At 32.8% G+C, this 17,965-nt stretch overlaps 1 protein-coding gene across 10 annotated transcripts in view; it reads left to right on the top strand.

Annotated features, from left to right (window-relative positions):
• Nucleotides 1–17,965, top strand: part of ZEB1 (zinc finger E-box binding homeobox 1) — a 189,833-nt gene that overhangs the window by 31,344 nt on the left and 140,524 nt on the right. For 3 of the 10 annotated variants that reach the window (XM_045069141.1, XM_045069135.1, XM_045069136.1), the window contains exon 2: nucleotides 8,873–9,032. The exons of the other annotated variants lie outside the window; for them this stretch is intronic. The gene's annotated coding sequence lies outside the window, so the exon portion shown is untranslated. The remainder of the gene's footprint in view (nucleotides 1–8,872; nucleotides 9,033–17,965) is intronic. 10 annotated transcript variants of the gene reach the window in all.

The following is a 17,965-nucleotide window of genomic DNA, read 5'->3' as shown; positions in this document are numbered from 1 at the left end:
AGGCAAGGACAAGAGAAATAACTTTTTGGCTGAAATGCAAAGAATCAGCATGAGTCAAAGAGCATTGCAGGTAGCAGAAATAGTGTCTGCAAAAGCAAAAGAACTGAAAGGATTCCGCTGTTAGCTGAGCATTGAGAAGAAGGAGGAATAAAGATAGAAAAGAATGCAGTAAAGAGATGATGTGATCTTGTTCAGGATTTTAGCCTTTATCCTAGAGGCTACTGAGAAGCCTTGAAAGGGTCTTAAGCAGAGGCATGACATGATTAAATTTTCATTCAAAAAAACATGAATCTGACTGCAGTGAATAAGCTATTTCTGCACATGAGGTTGGAGATGATGGATACAGCTGTTGAGTGGAGAGAAGGTGATAGATTTAAAATTTTTGAGATAGATAAAACCTAAGGATTTGACAGAGATACAAAACCAGTATTATTATTGTTTCATTTGTAGAGTTTGAGTGCAAGATCATCTCTAAAGTCCTTTCAATAACTTGTGCTTGATGTTAGGAAGTGATTATATTATATAATTTAGAAAGCATTATTCCTTAAATAATTTGTGAGTTGAGGTAATTCCTATTGTTTATTTAATTCCATTAAATAGTATAGGGAGAGCTTAATTTCAAAAGAGAATTTGGCATCTTAATTTATATGGCAAAGCATATAAGTAATTTTGTATATACATGGTGTGTGTGCACATATAAAGCATGTTATTTTGTTTATACCACTTGTTAGTCTACATCAGATTTGAAAGTCAACTAATATTTAGGATTCTTCTATTTGTTGATTGGTTGAAACTCAGATGAAGAATTTAAACCATTCTCTTTCAAGTAACATTCTATTAAGAAACACTTTTTCTGGGGCGCCTGGGTGGCTCACTGGGTTAAAGCCTCTGCCTTCAGCTCAGGTCTATGATCCTATGATCCTGGGGTCCTGGGATCAAGCCCCGCATCGGGCTCTCTGCTCAGCGGGGAGCCTCCTCCCTCCTCCCTCTCTGCCTGCCTCTCTGCCTACTTGTGATCTCTGTCTGTCAAATAAATTAATTAATTAATTTTTTAAAAAAGCTTTTTCTTTATTATGAATAAAAGTTATTGCTGGATCATTTTGTTTTAGAAACAGACTCCTAGTTAAATTAGAAGATTCAAGAAGACAAAGTTTTAGAAACATATTTCCCTGAATGCCTTTAAGAGCTGCTTTATTTTCTTAACTAACAGTTTCTTTTGTATACTTCTGGCTGTTATTAGCTGTTATATCAGGCGTAGTGTAATCAAATACCTATAAGCATTTTTGACTATGAAGAATTAGGCCATTTAGGGAAATATATGGAGATTGGATTTCTAGAAAGTCTGTGCTCATCTCAGTGGGGCAGGGAACAGCTAGTATTCTATTCTGCTTGATTGTGGCCATGTAAGTATTCACACTGATTGTTGCCAAGTTTTTCAGTTTTTCAGCAAGATCCTAAAATACATATCTTTATGCAAATTAGTTGGTTACTAATTCAGATGTTTTAAAAATACTTTAGCTCTGCTGTGCAAAATATGCCTGTGGAATATATTTGGTCCACAGGTCTCTGTTTTAAATCCTCTGCTTTATGGAGGTCTTCTGTATATAGGTAAAAGATCAAATTATTCCGAGGCAAAGTAAATGTCAAATATAAGGGAGGAAAAGAAAGGGAAGAAAAGAAAGAGAAGATACTTTTTATGAAAAGGACGAAACTAATTATCTAGGTGGTATTTTTAGTTTAAACTGAGTTCAAAGAGAAATTCATTGTCCCCAGAATAATTTTATATGCTCAGAACATATTTCTAACAGGTTCAACTATCTGAATATGGATAACTGGAATGGGAGTATGTAGCGTATAGGAAGCCAGTGAACTAGAGCGAAGTCTAGTGGTTCTCTCTTAAGCAGTTAAGAGTAAATTACAGCAGAAATAAGAGATGTGACATCAAAAATCAGACTATAGCAATCTGAGTAGATGATGGACCCATAAAAGCATATTTGACTTTTATATTAATGATCAAAAAAAGGCCCAATTGTTTGGCGCACTCTGATGTTTTAAATACTGCCCTCCCAATAACATATATGATACATGATCATTGTAGGCAATTAAGAAAATACACAAAAGTCACATAGAGCACTTTTTTTTAAAATCCAGGAAAGGTAAAAATAGATTTCATAATTTCCTGAAATAATTTAGAACTTGGTGGTTTTTTTTTTTTTCTAAAAGTTAGTTTCCAAATTCTTCTGATTTTGGCTTAAATAAAAATATTAATTGCCTCATGTAAGAAAACACCTTAAGTAAGACATACGTTGTTAGTTAAGCCAGTGGCTCCTTGACTTCTTCAGGGACACAGTTTGTCTTTCTGTTCTACTCTGTCTACACAGTATTGCCTTTCTCCCAATGCTGTGGTTATAGAATGGCTACCAGTTGCAGTCAGAATTATGTGTTTCTTCTTTCAGATCCAGAGAGAGAAGATAACTTCACTTTCAAGGGCAATATAGCTTTTTTTTCATTCCCCTAAGCAGTTACCCTTTACCTTCACCCCTGATTGCTTCTCATTGTCCTAAATTTGTCTAATCGAGAAATACCTAAACTAATCACTGGGAAGGGGGGGATGGGCTTACCATAATAATGGGTTAAACTCATGGTGGTGTAGGCTCCTAGCTCAGGGTCAGTCAGCTTTCCCTGAGGTGTATTGAATTAGTAGAGAGACTTGGACACTGAATCAAATCATAGATCATTAGGAAGGGGAAAGCAAGGGAAGGCTGGATAAGCCCTCTGCATGGTCCATGATAGGTACTTTAAGAAGTATGTGTTATCTGGAACTTTAGAAGTACCCCTGGGAAGCCCCACCAATACTGGGTAGAATGAGGTGGGTCTGTGGTGAGTGTGTGCTGTCTCCTGTTCCAGCACCCTCATTAGCTAAATTTTTATAGCTACAGAGGACTTTTTTCTCAAAAATTTTCTTGTCACTTAAGAGACAGTTCTGTAGAATAAACGGTATGGGCCACAAACAGAATAAACAGTTCCTTAAATAAGCTTTCCTTTGAAAAAATGTATATTCTCCTTCTGCTCTTCAAAGGATTTTTATACCATCGTTTCTGAAATAGGTAGTGTTATCCTTACAAAACAAAAATATATGTTTTTAACATTTTAAAAATCTTTGTGTAGAAAATGCTAATTATATATTTTTAAGCACCTATCATTTTGGCTAAAGTATTTTTTTTTACTAAAATGTGTAACCAACTGACCATGTATTTCATTTCTCTCAGTTTTCAGATTTCTAAATATTAGCCAAATATTTAGTATCTGGGTCACATTGTCATTACAAACAAATCTAGGCCAAAATGGGTTATGCTTCTCAGTTGCCAGCTTTAGTTTCTCTGTTTGACCAGGCCTGACTTTCTGTTATTTGTTTCCCTTTCAACTACACTTGATTTGTTTCATGGAGTGCTATGTTAGTTCCTTGTGTGGAACTGGGTCTCTTTTGGCTCCCCCAGCCCCGAATCAAGGTAACGGAGCAAATAAATAACTGCGATGTTTTAGAATTATGACAGTGCAGAGAGGGTCACACCTGTTAAATGACCTACTGCAGTGCTAATGATTGTGTGAGACCTTGTTTAAGATGCTAAGGAAACTGTGTCTGAGCATAGAAGCTGTAACATTTCTTAAAGATTCGACCTGTATGCAGATATTGAGAACATCAAAACTCATAAAGACCCTGTGAAAATCTTCAATGTAAATTTGTTCCACTTGTCATACTAGATGTGACAGCATCTTTCTTCAAGTTAAAATGAGAAGTCTTAAGTGTTATGGTATCAGAGATAAGGGAAGAGAGAAGGAAAGTATATTAGAACAACAAATATTTCACCTGCATTTTTGAAGAAGTAAAGGCTGTAAAAGACTATTTTGAAATATTTTTAACTTTGAAAGTAGTATAGTTTATGGCAGTTTTTGTGTTAATTCAGGGCCCATAGTTTTGCTGAAGTTAAGAACTTTGTACCTTTTGGGATTTTTAATGCTGTTTTTCCCTCTAAATTAGTAATGCTTGATTTCACAACTGCTGTATCCTGTTGTGAAAATATAAAATGATAGCGTGTATACTTCTTGAAGGTTTCTAGATAAAATAAATTTGTTATGATTAGATACTCAATTAGTATATTTTCCAGATGATAGATGCTTAACTTCTTTGATTGTGAAAACATTTCATCTGAACCATTCTTACTGTACAGTATCTTAGAAAGACTAACATATCTTAATGACTCTGGATTGTTGAGGGATATTTGTTAACACAGTGTCTTCAGGGGTACTGAGGTATGTCATAGGGCCATTTGTCTTTAACAATAAGCAGTTTTCAGTAACTATTCTTTTGAGTTTTGTTAAATGGTGTTTCTATTTTTCAAAGCTGGATATTCTTATGGCTACTAGAATGCAGAGAAGGGTATTTGTGAATTAAGTAAGAGAAAGAAGATTCTTAATAGGCTTGAAGAGCACTTCAGTGAGGGAAGTACTTGGACTTCATGATGTTTACTTTTATTTCACTTGGTGCCTCCCCTCTGTTTAATGAGACTACTCCCTTATAGCCAGCCCCTACCACTTTTTTTTTCCCAAAAAGCATGGTACTTGGTACGTGTTCCAGTTATTATAAGAAGGTTAGGCTTAGATTTTGGAGCTAGACAAACAATGATGGGGATTGTAATTGGATCATTTAATAGCACCAGAATCTTAGACAAGTTCATAGCTCTAAAATGGGTATGTTATACCAATCTCTCAGGGTTGTGAGGATTTAAAAATAATGGATTTTGAATCTAGTGTTGGAGGTACTTTAACAAATGCTAGTTCCCTTTCCTCATGTTTTAAAATAAGTGACCCACTTACTTTGGAAATGATACTTGCTTGTTTTAGTATGATACTATAATGATTAATGAGTCAGTGTCCCTAAAATATGGTAGTTTTTAATATCTTTTAAATCAGAAATAAATGGTATATGACAATGTATTGTTGATTAATTTGGTTGGTCATATGAATGAAATGAGGTGGAATTTTTTGAAGACAACTGCAAATTCAGAAGCAAGAAATTTTTTAAAATAAAACGTGGGAAACATTTTTTTTTCAGCTAGTAAGATTAATCATATTGGAATATTTTGCTGGTATCTTCAGAGAGTTCGTAAACTAATGTAATGAGTGCTGTTTCTTTAGTGAAAAGGTGAATGTTAACCTGGAAACCATGTAGATAAGTTAAAAACCCCATAGAGTTCTCAAGGCCGTTTTGTATTTACTAGGCCACATCAATGATGTATCCTATTGCAGCATGCTTCAGTAATCTGAAACAATCCTGCCTGGGTGCTCCAGTAAATCATGTATTTACTGCTACGAAGTTTTATAATAATCCATAGCTTTTAGCTAATCCATTTACAGATCAGATCCTGAGGATATCATGTACTTAATAAATATACATCTAGTGCCATTAAGTTTCGATAGTACGGGAGGGGAAAAAAACAAAAAAGCATATAAGGAGCTGTCTCACAATAAATCAAAGATGTGATTTAAAATTTTCTTATGTTCAAGAATGATGTATGAAATTTAAGGTGAGTTCAGGGTAACAAAGCAAGGATTCTCACTTCCAAAGGAAATAAATGAGCTTTATTATTGAGTTTTGTTCCAAAATACAGTCTTGTGATTGTTTTGGTAGTGGTAGGGTAGAATTAATTTGTTTAGCATCATTGCCTGTTTGAAAGAGTTTTGGTGAGTGGTGAATGATTTTTTAGGTGTTGCCTAATGAGTCCTCTGACTTTTGAGACCAGTTCAACTAAAAGCATGTTGTTTCACTAGAAACATGACTTATGACTTGAGAGACAATGAAATCTCATGAGAGTTAGTAGCCAAATTTTATTCATACAACGAAATCAAAGCAGCCTTTTGACTATTTCTTTTTATATTTCCCATTTATAAATATTCTGAACCTCTCTTTTTGCCCATTTTTACACCGTTGGGATTCATTACATCACCTGAAGCAGTCAAAATAAGACTTTTTATGAGATTAAGAGTCACTTATGGTTTGTCTCCCTCCCAATCCCAAACTGACGGTTGCTGGGGGGAGGGGGTTTGGGAGAAGGGGGTGGGATTATGGACATTGGGGAGGGTATGTGCTTTGGTGAGTGCTGTGAAGTGTGTAAACCTGGTGATTCACAGACCTGTACCCCTGGGGATAAAAATATATGTTTATAAAAAATAAAAATTAAAAATTAAAAAAATAAGACTTTTTATTTCTAATGTTATCTGTGTAGGTGCTTGAATTGCTAGACAGTCCTATGAAAAACTGAATAAAATTGGTTGCCAGTGAAAGAAAAGTAGAAGTGATGTCATGGCAAATTCTCAGAAATAGTCTTTTCTATAAAAAGATTTGATATAATTGCATATATTCCTCAAACCCGTGTTCTTAGTCTATAAGTTTGATATAAAACCGAATCTATGCCTTAAAGCTTATAAAAGGGTTTAATTTAGTCATACAGCTTTACTTCTCTAACTTTATGAATTGGTTCTTTGTGTTTGCTGGGGCTGATGACTTGGATGTTTGAGATTTACTTTGGAGGTTAAAAAGTTGAAATCTTTCTAACAAAATTATATCTCTTGCTGAGTTGCTACTATTTCTTTCCCTGATTATAGTAAAAAAAAATAAAAAGGTATTTGTTCTTGAGAGGTCTTAATTTTGCTCCTGACTACCTATGTGACTTTGCACAAATAATGTCATATTCCTGGAACTGTTTCTTTGTTTATAAAATTAGAGGTAGTGTTAAAATTTAAAACTCTTCTAAATAGATTAGTAGGATATATTTAAGATCTATACAAACACATAAACACATTGACAGGTCCCTTGCTGCTCATGATTACTAGAATATGAAAATTGTTTTTTTATGTTAGGTGCATTATTGATAATGTTACTCACACTGAGGATATCATTGTGTGCATTTTTGTTTCATGATTTTGTTAATCTGATAGTACTCTTCAGGATTATGTATCTTGTATTAAAAATTAACTTACTTCCATTATGATTGGAATTATTAGGGTGAGTGACATACATAAGCAAGTTGAGAATTGTTTCACTTGTACTGAAGACCCATTTTAAAAAAAAATATACCTAGTATTCTGTAATTTCATTTGGCTAAATAATAGATCTTTGACCTTCTTCCAGAGTAAGGACATGACAATGTCTATAGTTGTATTCTGAATTAGTTTTTGCTTTGTGGGTTTCATTGGGCTATATAAGAATAAAGTGGTTGTCTATTTTCTGCTTTAAAAATGTTCTTGTTATAAAGTCTTCTCAGATCAGCATCACATATCACAAACCTATTCAAACAATTTAAGCTGCCCTAGTATGCTTGTTTCTTTCATGGAAATCGAACCATTTGTATGCCTTTGTGAGCTGTTTCTCTCCTCCTTACACCTGCATGTTAAGTTGTAGATGATAAACTTGCTAAGAAAGGAATTTAATCTTTTCCTTGTATCTCCTAGTAGCCAGGAAAGAATTCTGTTAGTCACTGAATAGTTTATAAATGTTATTACTATTGAGAATTTTGGATTAAAATTACTGGATAAAATGAGCCTTTTCTAGGATATCAAATTTGGGTCAGTGTGAATAACTCAAAGACGTAGCAGTTTTGTTAAATGACGTAAGTCAGTTTACCTTGATTTAACCATAAATTGATTATTCACCTTATATACTCTCATATACTATTTAGTATCAGGTTATTGGTAGTGGAAAGACTGTCGGGGGGTAGGTTGGATAGATGTGCACATGCTCATACACATGTGCTCTTGTATGTGTATGAGAGATAGTGTGGGCACATGGAATATATGGGAATTAGGGGTACATGTTAAATTTGGCATTCTAATCTGAGTATTACAGAATTATCTAGTTATGTGCACCTAATTTTAGACTACTGCCATTCAGTAACAACTTCTGATCAATGGTAAATGTGATAATTCAGGAAGATAAGGACGTTTTCCATTCCTTTCAGATTTTCTTTTTAGCTTTATTCTGTTGTATATTTTCCAAATACCTAACTTATCAAAGATAAAGAATTACTAAAATGGGTCAACTTCTGTTGCTGGCAGAGTTGATTGGAGCATATCTTAACAACGTATAGGGACAATTTAATATGCCTAATATTTGAGAAGCATTAAAATAAACTATAAAACTTAACAATCATAAAGTTTAGTGGTCAAAAGTCATATATAATTAACAGGCTGTATACAAAGATTAGCTATAATAATTGAGAGAAAAAGAGACTAAATTTGGTACAGAAAAGGAGCTGATTTGTTTTGATACTATAATTAGAAGTTTGTATCCATAAATTTTTTTTTTGTATCCATAGATTTTTGTCTTCTCAGTACAAAGAATGATATTTGTAGGCAGGGTATAACCTTTAACTTCTTGTGGTATGTACTCCTACAAGTAGTTGATGATTTAGTAAATATTTTATGAATGTAGATGATACTATTAAAATGTTTCCAAATATTACAATTAGTTTTAAGGTAGAGTCAGTGTTTGACAGAATATAAATTTTGAGACTCTATAATTTATAGATAGATCATTGAATACATGCCATCTTTATTGTGTGTTAATTTGGATTACAAAATAATTGGGGGAACTTTATTTAAAAAAACTGAAGTTCACTTAAAACTGTTCTCTAAAGAGATTAGAATTTTAGAGGGTTTTTTCTTTCTTTTGTCCTAGCATTTCTTCTTAAACATAATGTTTGACTACTTGAAAGGAGATAAATCAAAGTCACTCACTTTATATTCCAGTTTAGAATCATTGCTCATTTTCAGTTGGTGGGTATGGAAACAACTTAATAAAGTTTGGGTAATTTAGTTTCAGTTTAAATTCTCAACTGGCAATTGGCCGAAAACTCCCATCAGAAGACGTGAGCATCCAAATGCCTTTTTGTGATTTGGCTACTGTCTGCTTGACATAGGAAGGCCCTATCAAGAAAAAACTAATGGAGTGATTAACTATCAAAAGAAAATCAATGGTAAGAGTTTTCATTTAAATTATAATATGTGTGTGTATATGTGTATATAAAACATACCAACATTATTTGAATTAAAATTTTAGAACTTTAAAAATCTAGGACAAATATTTGAATTTATATGTCTGTGACTTACATTTGTAATAAAATAAATGCAAAGAATGGTTTTATAGATGTTTTATATGCTTAATGTTGATAAGAAAAATTAAAATTATGAAAAATCAGTTATATAATTCATATAGTTTAACAGATTCAGCTTTTTTGTAGTTCTGTAAAAAACATGCTATTAAAAAATAGCATATTATAAATATTATAAATATTGTTTGAGTGAAGCTTAACATTTTTCAAAAACAAATTTATACCAAACTGAATTAGATGCTTCTTACTAAAGTAAATGTCATAAGTTTTGCAGTAGAATAGTCTATTGATCTTTGTTTTGTTTTTTACTTCCACTGTAAAATGATTGGGGGGGCAGGGGGAGAAAAAACACATCATGTAATGAAATCCACTTTAACATTAGGTCTTTAAAACTGTATCATTGCTACTATATCTCTGGAAAATAATAAATGGACAGGATTAGATGTCTGTATAGCTAAAATGAAGTGGAATATCTATCCATAATATAGCACAGTATCAAATTTCGGTGATAAAACCAGACCTTTCACACCTGCCTTACACAGGTTTGCATTGAGAAAATAATTTAAGTTAGATGCTTCAAGTGACCTTAAACCTAATATTTTTATTCTCTTTGTATTGCTTCCTTTATATCCCTTTATTTGGACATCTGTGTCCTATCAGATTTGTGATTAATAATGTTCACTTTGGACAGGAGTGGAAGTAGTAGCTTAGAAAGGTTGAAATAAAAAATTGCTGTTTATCAGAGCTTATTTTAGTATCCTCATGGACATAGTAGCTTTGTGATAACTGGATAATGGGTGATAAAGCTCAGATATTAATAATATACTGTGATCCTTGTCAAACTTACAATCTTTGAGATTGACATAGTTTGAGTAATTTTTCTGCTCAATTAGAGATGTCAAAATGATGGTAACTGAATGTGACCATGTTTTTAACTATTTTCTAGAGCTTAAGTAATAACCATATCAGGAATTGCACATGTGGCAAACACCTAGCACAGCATCTGTCATTATGTAAGCATTCAAATATTGACAGTGAACTAAGTACTCTAGACGGCAACATCTGTCCTTCAATCCATCTACCTCGTAATTCCAATTTTTATAGATTGTCTGTTATGTGTCATTCATTCAGCTAGGTGCTGAGGATAAAATGGCACTGTTAAAAACAGAGATACTTTCTAACTGCTCTTGAACTTCCACTGTAGATAGTAATTACAGTGTAGAAAAAATTATACAGACAAATGTAAAATTGCAACTGGAACCAGTACTTTGGAAAAGCAGAAGTTGCTATGAGCTATAATTCTTACAGGAGGCTTTAACATTTCAGGATTGAATGCAATGAATGAGGGACCCTGATTTCTTCAGCGGAATTTAAGCTAATTAAAAGATGTCAACCATAAAATAACTGCTCTCCTCTCTTAGCAACTGTTCCATTCTGTTATCAAGCTAGTACAGGGATTTATTTATCACTCCTTTTACATCATTGACTTGTTACATGTAGACATTTCTTAATGGCAGTATGTTTTTTCCTTAATCAACTTTTATCCCTTTTAGAAAGAAAATGTAAAATTTATATTTCTCTTATATATTACACACACATTTACTAAATTTTTGGAAATAAAATGGGAGAACATTTGGAGGCCGAAATGTGTACACTTTCTCTATGGGACACATGGAATCTCATCTAAGGGAAAGACCCTAGTGATGTTTGAGGAATTATAAAATTGGTTGTTTTATGTGTTCAATCTGTCAACATTTTTAAAAGCTCTCATTGAAGACTAGCTGTTTTCTAATCATCTGATAGTATAAACAAGTTGAATCAGAGAATACAATCTAGTATGCAACTAAAATTTGAAAAACTTAGTTTTACAAAAGCAATGATCTTTCCCTAACTTACTACTAAAATATGTAAGCTATTTAAAATATTTTAAAAATGTCTTTTTCATTGATCTATATGTCTGTTTTTGTGCCAGTACCATGCTGTCTTGATGATGACAGCTTTGTAATATAGCAAAATCAAAGTTAAGTCCATTGTTAACTTTTAACTTAAAATTATCATGTTGAATTTCATCTCTATATTGATGTCTAAATTTAGTTTTTTGATTTGATTTGTATTCTCAGTATTCTGATTTGAAGTTCTTAGCTCAAATACCTAGGGAGGTCTGCTTATCAGTGCCAGACAAGATGTCCTTTCCATACCGCCCAGGAGAGTCTTGAGGGAAATGTTCCTTGCTGGGTAATATGCCTTGCAATGCCCATGACATTCCATTTTTTTTTACAACTCTTTTTTGCTTCTGTGCAGTTTGCTTTGATTGGTCTGTGATGTCAGCTGGACAATTGGGCATTAGCCACACAACAGTATTTTAAAGATGTAGATATTTAAGCATCACAGTTGGAAGATGATACATAACATTTCTTTTACTGAAATGAATGAAAAATAAACCTTGTTTCTAAGCAAACAAAGGTCTACCAGACATTATCAGTTTTTAATTATATAACTTTTAAATATAACAATGTATTATCTGATTGGGTACATTATATAATGGCTTCTGTTTGGAATTTTGGGGCTACTACTGACAAAAGAGGTGATGATTAATGAAGGTGTTTAATTGGAAAGGAAAACTTTAATAAAAGTTAGTGTTTACATTTGTTGGAAGGAAAAGAACATTTTCAGTTCATTATATAAGGAAGAACCTTTTAACTGTGAAAAATAAAATAGAATGCCTTCTAGAATCTATTCTTTTAAGAATCTATGACAGAAATGTATGAAGCAGGAATTCTTGCTGATCTAAGAATCATTAATATTAATATTAATCATTATATAATAATCCATAAGGATTATTATTATTGTTATAATCCATAAGGATTATTTGGAGAAAATTTGTGGCACCTTAAAATTAACAGTCAGATAATAAGTATATAAAATACTATATGAAATAGATGTCACTAGCAATATGCTACTATTTTTGATGGAATCTTTACTAAATAAACTTAAGAGATAAAAGAGCAAATCCATTCATTCATTATATAAATTCTTACTGACAACCTGCTTTATGTCAGGCATGGAACTAGACCTTGCAGGTGTAGTCATGAATAAGACTGATATGACTCTCTTGTTTATAGTCTCTCAGGGAAGATAGAAATTAAACAAATAATTATAATAAAGTTTAGTGGCTTGTGACATTATAAAAACAAAACAGTCCTTTTTTAAGGATACCTTGAGAATTCATCTCTAGATGCTAATCATTTAATCAGCTTACTTTCTTCATGAAATGTATTTATTCATTTTGACAGAAAAATTGGATGAAAATTATTTGGGATTCAGTAGAGACTGAAATAGTCTTGGCTTTTCTGTGGCTTATTTAAAACAAGAAACGATTGTGGAAAGATGAGTACGAAGAAATGTGAATATATGTAGAATAAACTTCACATTGTCTTATATATATTATACACTATACAGATCATTTAATAAAATTATTAAAGCAGTTTTACATGAAAAATTTCAAAGTTGCAGTGGCTAAGGAGTTGCCCTCTAATCAGACTGGCTGGTTTGAGTAATAACTCTGACACAAGTTTTGCAGTTTAAAGTTGTATAGCTCCTCTGATCTTCAGTTTCCTTTTCCATAAAATGGGGATACTAAAAGTACTTGTCTTATTAAATAGTTATTTGATGTGTATAAAATGCTAGAACAGTGTCTGGTCCGTAGGAAGTGGTTAAGACCCTATATGTAGCTGCACTTAACAATGACAATAACAATAATGAAATAATTTCCTCATGTCAAAATGTCTTACCTAAGTTATGAAGTTGGGCCAACTATAGTAATTTCAAAATGTTGCTTCAAATATATAGGTATTGCACTACAAAGAGCTGTTATTTTTTTTTACTGCTAAACAAAATCTCAGTAAATTCTCACCCAAGTTTCGGGCTCTCTTTAGCAGCAATACAACAGTCATCCAAACGTCTCCAGAGAGGGCCATCTCCAGGGCCTAGGTTATCTCAGCATTTAACCCAGGACTAGGTCCATCCCAAGCATCATGGATCTGATCCTTCTTGTCTAAGAAAGGAAGTAGCAGAGACCTGATTTACCCCATGGGAGATAAGTCCAAACCAGATTAGAGTAAGTTTGGGAAGGAAGTGACTATGTTGATATTAAGTATTTTTTTTTCCTGCAGAAATCTAAACAAAGGATTTCTTCCTATAATAGGTCTACAATGTATTTGTAACATTTGTACACTCAGTCATACACTCAAACAAGTAGCACTACTTGTTACTTTGCTTATATTAGAAAACAAATTTTCTGCCATAAAATAGTCCTATATTACATTACTACATCCATATATAATTCGTGAAACTATTTTTTAAATTCATAAAAATATGTTTATGTAGTTTTTACTATATCTTAGTTAGATAACCTAGAAAAATGTTTGTAAGAGTTAAATAATTTTTGCTAAGTAATTCTTGTGGAAAAACAATTTCAGGGTAAGATTTACCATGACATTTTCAAGTCTATATATGTAAAATGGAAATTTATATATTTATAAATATAAATGGATTAATTCAACTTATTTATCATAATAAGTGCAAGCAAGTACTCTAATGAATTGTTTTCAGATTGAATGTTTCATTTAAATCTAAAGTATTTCATAACCTAGTTGTTTTCATTTGTAATGAAAATGTTTCTTTCATTGTAAGACACTGAGAGAAAATTCTTTGAATACAAATGTGGTTTCCCTTGACCACAATGAGTTTGAATAGGATCAATCATTAGGTGTCTATTGAAAACTTACTAGCTATCTAGCACTTGCTAGTAATAGTGACATGGTAGTCTAAAAGAATTATTCCATTGCTCTGTTTAGGCTCTAGGAACCGTGAAAAGAATAATTAGACATGGAGCAGAAAATCTAAGACCTAGTTCCTGTTCTGCTACTAATGAATAGAGGGATCTTAGATATAGAACCTTTTAAAATTATGAAGCCATCTTAGCATCTCAGTCTCCTCATTATATATGTTATGTGTGTGTGTATATATATATGTGTGTGTGTGTTCTGCCTCTATATGTACACATATGTATATATTCATCCTAAATTATTGCACTAAATTGGAATAAAGAGCTAAGACTTTAAGTTTTTTAATGTCCAAATATATAAAGAATTCTGTACTTTTATAAAATATTTCACATGATTCCTTCAAGTGAAATACATTATTGATTTTTACATATACTATTTTAGGGCTTATCAAATATTTCCATATAAATTATGTACTGTTCCAAAATTTCACAAAGGGAATGTAGAATTTCTTTAGTCTGCCTAATTTCATTTTTTAAAAGATTTTATTTATTTGAGAGAGAAAGAGAGAGAGAACGAACAGAGGGAGAGACGGAAAAGCAGACTCCCCACTGAGCAGGGAGCCCGACCTGGGGTTCTTTCCCAGGACTATTGGATCATGACCTGAGCCAAAGCCAGACACTTAACATACTGAGCCATCCAGGTGCCCCAGTCAGCCTGATTTCAAACTGGATTTCCTTGTTAAGTGATTCAGTTTTTTCCTAATAAACATTTTCAGTACATACCGAATTAATTTTTTATGCCATGATTCATTTTTTTCTTAATAAACATTTTCAGTAGATACCAAATTGTTTTTTTTATGCTGTTGACTTACTTTTTATAAGCCAGTTTTAAATTGCTACATCAATCATTATGAACTCTACTATTTGCTATATTGTTAAGTCTTCCCTAGTTTTATAGCATTGTGAATTCTCAGATTAATTTTACTAATTCATTAAAAGAAATACTGAAGCATCTAAAGAGAAAAAGCAAGCATTTCTTATGTGTACACACACACACACACACACACACACACACACTTGCCTACTTTACTGAGTAATCTCACTGACTTCACGCAAACACCATTCACTGCTGCTAAAGAGAAGAGGACTAGTTGAGAGCTGTTCATTGAAGCACATTTTTAGGGTTGTAGAGATATATGCCCTGACTGGTTTTGAGTCAGGTGAATGTTGGGTGTAAAATGTTATATGTATATATATCTACTAACCATGAGAACTTATTTAGTGTTTTATGGAACTAATAGATGCTACTATAGTCAGAGTAATTTTTCATATAAAAATAAAAGAATTAAAATTGATACCTTTTTAAGCCTAATAGATTTAGGAACACCTGTATTGTGAGCTATTGCATTTTAAATGTTAAAATGTTATGAGGGTATTGAATGCAAACATTTTTGGGACAAGAATAACATTTAAATTTATGAGTTATTTGGAGGAAATATGAAAGCAATCATATAAAAGCAGACTAGAGTTTTTAAGAAAATAAAATTAACAGAAAAACTTTTCTTTGGAGGATTTGCTTTGGTGTTGTGTGAAAAAAAAATTTATGCATCATTAAGCAATCATTAACACTGTAGAAATGAAAGGAAAAATAATCTAATTGCTATTAAAATGACACGTAGACAATCCCATCTTAGGCTGTAGAATTCTTTTTATGAGGGGAAGAGTACCTGACGACTGTTGCTCTTTGATGGAGATGGTGGCTCATGGAAGTCTTTCAGACTTAAATGTATTTCTGCCACAAACTTTATGCATTAGAAACTCATTTAAATTTTTAAGAAAAGCATATAAGTCCAAATACCCTTATGGATGTTAAACTTTTATCTGTCATTCACTTGACTACCTGAGTACCTGCTTACTAAATGTAAAATATTGTGCTTTTCTACTTTGCACAGCGAGGCTGCGACACACTACCTCCTGTTACTTAGCTGAGACCAGTAAGTCTCATTCAGAGAAGGTCCTATCCCCAAAGGGGTCCTTTGAATATTGGAACAGTTTTTGAAAATGTAGACCCAACTAATATGTACCATTAAATATAAAGCAGCAGCATGAATTTATTGAGGTTTAAAGGAGATAGGAAGATATCAAAATAAAATAATTAACCTTGCATTGACTCACTGTGCCCTACAAATTTAATTTAATTTTAATTGTTTTTTTTTTAGTTAGTTCATGTGCAATGTTACAGTAGTTTCAAGTGACCAATATAGCGATTCAACAAGTTTATACTATGCTATGCTCAACTCAAGTGTAGTTACCCTCTGTCACCATACAGAGCTGTTGTAATACCATCTACTATAATTATTTCAAATGACAGAATTTTTTTTTTTTTAATGACTGAATGAATTACCTGGGCAGTTACCCTTTCTAGAGACCAAAATGCTAGTATTAGCCAAGGCAAATCCTTTCTGGTTGTAGGGAAACCAGGAAAACAAATTCAGTGAGTTAGAACTTAATCTTAGTTTAATGTCTTTTGTGTATAACAGTGGATTATTTTTTCTTTAAGTGTTATTTTATTAAATCCCTCAATAGTTATGTCAGAAATATGTTGTGATCTCTCTTTTACTGATGAGATTTACAGATTCAGAGAGGCTGAGTGACTTTCCCAAGGTCACACAACTAGTGTTCAAAGTAGTTTGTAGGCCAAATAAGGCAAAGTCTAGAGAGTATTCATTGCATTTTACAGTTAGATGACCATTTGAGCCATTAAAGAGGGCACTTATTGCATGGAGCACTGGGTGTGGTGCAAAAACAATGAATACTGTTACACTGAAAAATAATTTTAAAAAAAGAAAAAAGAAAGAAAAGACCATTTGATGATTCAGTGAAGGCATTAGGCTGACTACAGTTGGTTTAAGGGTGGATAAGGACCTAGAAAATGAATAGAACAGGTATGGGCTAGTTCTGGAGAATTCTGGCTGAGAGGAAGTAGAGGAGGGGACTAGTAGGTAATTTGAGGTGCAAAAGAAAGGTGGAAGGTTTGGATGACAAGGTGGAGATTTTGCAGAAAAACAAAAGCGAAAAAATAATTTTAAAATGAATCTTTTAAAATGTGGTTGTATCTCTTGCCAGGCACAGAATAGTCTGTCCTATCTTTTGCATTCTTGCTTTGTATCGATTGTTAATGTTTGGTATGCAGTATGATAGTAAACAACAGTTCCATTTTTACTTTGACTAAAATATATTTGGCTTATTAGATGATGTTCCCAGGGCCTGGATTTTAAAAACTTACACTGTAAAAATTTCAAACATACACAGGAGAGACTGGTGTAATAAATCCCCTCTGTCTGTGGCCCAAATTTAACAATTAGCCAAATTTGTCCACATTTGTTTCATCCACTTCCTCCTTTTTTCTTAACTATTTTTTTCTTAACTATTTTAAAGCAGACTCCATATTTCAACTCTTTTTACTCCTACATTCTTCAGTGTGCATTTCTTTTTTTTTTCTTAAAAAAAGAGTTTTCTTATGTAAACAGACACCTTTCTGACATCAAACAAAATAACAATAATTGTTTCTCACCTGATATTATCTCCCTATTCAGTTTCCCCTACCTTTGACTCAAAAACATCATGTACCATCTGGGTTGTTCATGCAGATTGCACCCAAGATCCATATAGCATTTTGTTGTTAGGACTCTTCTATAATTAAAATGACTTTTCTTCTCCTCCGTCTGTTTACCTCCCTACATCCTTTACCTCCCTCACCTCTTTTCTTCTCTCCTTCTTGTCTTCCTCTTTCTTTCCTTCCTGTTCATGCCTTATTAAAGAAATTGAGTAGCTCTTCCACGTAATATTCCCATTCTGGATTTTTCTGTCAGCTTCCCCAGTTAACTTATTTCCCTAACCTCTAAACTGCCTGCAAAATAGAAGTTAGCTCAAAATACTTAGCTTGAGTTTCAGTTTTTATTTTGGTGAGTAGGGAGGGTAGACAGATAATGTCTACTTGTCATGCTCTTAG

This window comes from Mustela putorius, unplaced genomic scaffold (genome assembly GCF_011764305.1).
Source record: "Mustela putorius furo isolate JIRA1106 unplaced genomic scaffold, ASM1176430v1.1 tig00003913_pilon_pilon_pilon, whole genome shotgun sequence".
NCBI classification, from domain to species: Eukaryota; Metazoa; Chordata; class Mammalia; order Carnivora; family Mustelidae; genus Mustela; species Mustela putorius.
Note: the sequence above shows the minus strand (reverse complement) of the source record. Positions and strands in the feature narration are given on the sequence as shown.